The 3,898-nt window shown below is 37.3% G+C and overlaps 1 protein-coding gene across 1 annotated transcript in view; it reads left to right on the top strand.

Annotated features, from left to right (window-relative positions):
- LOC108437129 (monocyte to macrophage differentiation factor 2) overlaps positions 1–51 on the top strand; it is a 16,292-nt gene extending 16,241 nt beyond the window's left edge. The window contains exon 7 of the mRNA XM_017714034.2: positions 1–51. This exon is cut by the window's left edge and continues 632 nt beyond it. The gene's annotated coding sequence lies outside the window, so the exon portion shown is untranslated.
- Positions 52–3,898: the final 3,847 nt, after the last annotated feature.

Raw genomic sequence — 3,898 nt, 5'->3', positions numbered from 1 at the left:
TTTAACCTCCGCATTTGACCCATCTGTGCAGTGAAACACCACATACACTCTAGTGAGCACACACACACACTAGGGGGCAGTGGGCACACTTGCCTGGAGTGGTGGGCAGCCCTATCCGCAGCGCCCGGGGAGCAGTTGGGAGTTAGGTGTCTTGCTCAAGGACACCTCAGTCACGTGCTGTTGGCTCTGGGGATCGAACCTGTGACCTTCCAGTCACAGGGCCGGTTTCCTAACCGCCAGCCCACGACTGCCCTGTATGCGAAATTATTTTGCGAAACACAGCTATTTTCAAGACCCCTAGCGCTGCGTGCAAAAGTTTTGGCACCCCAGCCAAATTTTGATGCACAATTACGAATTACTAATTCATTATTTTCTAAATTTAACATATTTGGGGATAAAATAAAACATAAGATGTGACCTGTTCAAAAGTTATTTTTTATGTTTTTCCTGAATATGTTAAACTCAAGAAAAAGAAAGACATTTTTCCAGAGTATGGGGGGGAAGTTATTTTCAGTTAGAAAGTCAACAAAACATCATTTGGGTGCTCAAACATTTTGCATATGACTGTACGTGTAGAGCGAGTTGTTCATTCAGATGATTTTATTATGAATGCAAGTGAACGGGCTCAAAAAAAACAAAGCAAGCTAAGCAAAAAGTTCATCAGCTTCAGCTGTTTTAAAGCTGCCAGCAAAGTCATGACCTGCGTTTGATGTAACACTAGCAGGCATTATGATTAAAAAAATACTTTGATTCACTTTTCTTGCATAAAATGGACCTGATTTTATTAAATCCAAACACAGTTTTTTAAATAACAATGTGTGCAGGATTATTTTTGGCCCATGTTGCCTTGAGGCAACATTGTGCAATGGTGGAAAGAAATGATACATAGCCATGTTTGCTGATGTGTTGAGGCCTGGCTTGTGCTTGGCTGCATCCGTTCCACCGTCACACAATGTTGCTTCTAGGCAACAAACTGATCATTCTGAAAAAAAATGTGTGCAGCATTCCTTTTGGGGTTTGTTGCCTTGAGGCAACATTGTGCGACAATGAAAAGAAATGATACAGAGCCGTGTTCCCTGAAGTGTTGGGACCTGGCTTCTGACTGGGTACGTCCATTGCACTCTCACAATGTTGCTTCTAGGCAACACATATTTCTGCAAATTCTTATGACACAAAAATGGTACTGACTGTTAAAAAAAACAAGGTTTAAAAGTGTCCATTAAGTAATAATATGACCAAGTACATGCTTTTAATGGACTTACTCAAACTGTTCTCTTTATTATTAAACCTAGATTTGTTGTTAAATATGTATGCATTTACTGTAAAATGAGGAAAATAGGTTTGTTGCCCTGAGGCAACATCGGGTAGAGAGTTAGTCGATATGGGATTTTTGTCTGCTAATTATTTTCAGCATGTGGACCAATTTGTGGGCGGAGATTGGATAGGTCATTTAGGACTCTGACCCAGGAAAGGCCAAAACAGCACTTTTACTCTTAGATCTTTGATACAAATGACACGTAGACCTTTGGTGAACATGCTTACAGCAGAAAATGCTCATGTTTCCAGGATTTTAAGGCACACAAGACACATTTTAAAGGAAAGTTGCACAGCATTATTTATTCAAGTGAAAGAACAATGAGTGGCTGTTTTAAATGCTTCTCAATGTATGAGATGATGCCACTGAAATCTAGGAGACTATCCTCTTCTATTGCTTCTCTTTCTGCCACTGCCAATCAGGAGACCCTCTCTATCCTGCCGAGAGAGAGAGAGGGGTTTCTCAGTGTTACTGTTTACTCTACACTGTTTGCTGTTTGTAAACAGTTAAAGGACTCTTGACATTATATCTGTAGTGTTGTATTTCAGTGTTGTGTCTATGTGAAAAGCCACAAGTGCTTCAAAGACAATGCTTAAGCCTACTGGCAGTAAATATCATCTCCAAGCTTAGTCCTATACTCTTTAAAATAAAGGTTCCTTAATGGTTCTCGGCTTCGATTTACAGTTCTGGGAGAAAGCCTTAATGTCTTAAAAACATGGTTCTTCAATGGTTCTCCTTAATAAAGACTGATTTTATATGGAACGATGAACACTCAATCCATTTGCATACTTGTTGCATGGCAATATGGCTCTTCAGATTGATGGAGAATGTGTTGTAATTGATTATATATAGAAGCTTTTTGTTAAGGGTTCTATATAGCACCAAAAGGGGTTCTGTTATTGTTGCGATGGCAAGCTCATAACCCTTTTAGGTGCTATATAGAACACGTTTTGGTGCTACACTCTTAAGGGTTGATGGTTCTATGTATAACAATGAACACACATGCTTGGAACAATTGCAGAACCCTTTTTAGTGCGACGTAGAACTGTGTCATGCTTTAGTGGTTCTTTGCATGGTGAAATGGTTCTTGATCTAGAATGTGTTGTGTGTTCTTCTATATAGCATCAAAAGGGTTCTGCTATTGTTACAATGTCAAGCAGAACCCTTTTTGGTGCTATAGAGAACCATATCATGCTTAAATGGTTCTTGATCTAGAACGTGTTGTATATGTTTCTGTATAGCACCAACAGGGTTCTGCTATTGTTAAGACGTCAAGCTTGTAATAAAAGCAGAACACTTTATGGTGCTACATGGAACCCTTTCATGCTTAAACCATTCTTTGCAAGGTGAAATGGTTTTTGATCTAGAACATGTATGTGGTTCTGTATGCTATCAAAGGGGTTCTGCTATTGTTACGATGTCAAGCAGAACCCTTTTTGGTGCTATAGAGAACCATATCATGCTTAAATGGTTCTTGATCTAGAATGTGTTGTATATGTTTTATGTATAGCACCAAAAGGGTTCTGCTATTGTTAAGACGTCAAGCTTGTAATAAAAGCAGAACACTTTATGGTGCTACTTAGAACCCTTTCATGCTTAAACCATTCTTTGCAAGGTGAAATGGTTTTTGATTTAGAACATGTATGTGGTTCTGTATGCCATCAAAGGGGTTCTGCTATTGTTATGATGTCAAGCTCGTAACAAAAGCAGAACCCTTTTTGGTGCAATATAGAACCATTTTCAAAAAGGTTCTATAAAGAACTGTGTACAAGACATTGTCCATCAATCATGCAGATGGTTCTTTGAGTGTTCATGGTTTTATGTAGAAACACTGTCCTTACTGAAGAACCCTTGAAGATCTTTTTTAAGAGTGTGCAGGACCTTAACAAGAAACTGTGAAGAGGTTCTTCATACTCGCACGTCTCTTTTACAGAAATGGTTCTTCAAATGGACATTGCGGCCTAAAACCAGGGGTCAGTTTGTGATGTGTTGTGTTAAATGATTTGTGTCGCAGCACCGAATCCCTGAGCCTCGGTTTGGTAGAATTTTATATCCTTTTCAGATTTTTTTTAATCATTGTTCTCTCACTTCAGTACCCAGCACTGATTACGCAATACATCATAGAACCATTTGGAATCCCTGTGGTGTCAGTGTATCCTGACTGCTAGCCTAATAGCCTACTGATTTGTAGGCTAATAAACACAACCACGCAAACAAGCATTTTAGGGTCACCGTTCATAAAAATAAAATTAGTAGACTTCTAGAAGTCATAATATTTTAAGAAAAAAGTCTTAATGTTTCAAGAAAAAGTAATATTTTGATAAAAAGTCATAATATTTTGATAAAAAGTCATAATATTTTGATAAAAAAAGTAATATTTTGAGAAAAAAGTAATATTTTGAGAAAAACCCTTAATATTTTGAGAAAAGTCATAATATTTTGAAAAAAAGTCATAATATTTTGAGAAAAAAGTCATATTTTGAGAAAAAAGTCATAATATTTTGATAAAAAGTCATAATATTTTGATAAAAAAGTAATATTTTGAGAAAAAAGTAATATTTTGAGAAAAACCCTTAATATTTT

The sequence above is a fragment of the Pygocentrus nattereri genome, chromosome 12 (genome assembly GCF_015220715.1).
Source record: "Pygocentrus nattereri isolate fPygNat1 chromosome 12, fPygNat1.pri, whole genome shotgun sequence".
Lineage (NCBI taxonomy): Eukaryota > Metazoa > Chordata > Actinopteri > Characiformes > Serrasalmidae > Pygocentrus > Pygocentrus nattereri.
Note: the sequence above shows the minus strand (reverse complement) of the source record. Positions and strands in the feature narration are given on the sequence as shown.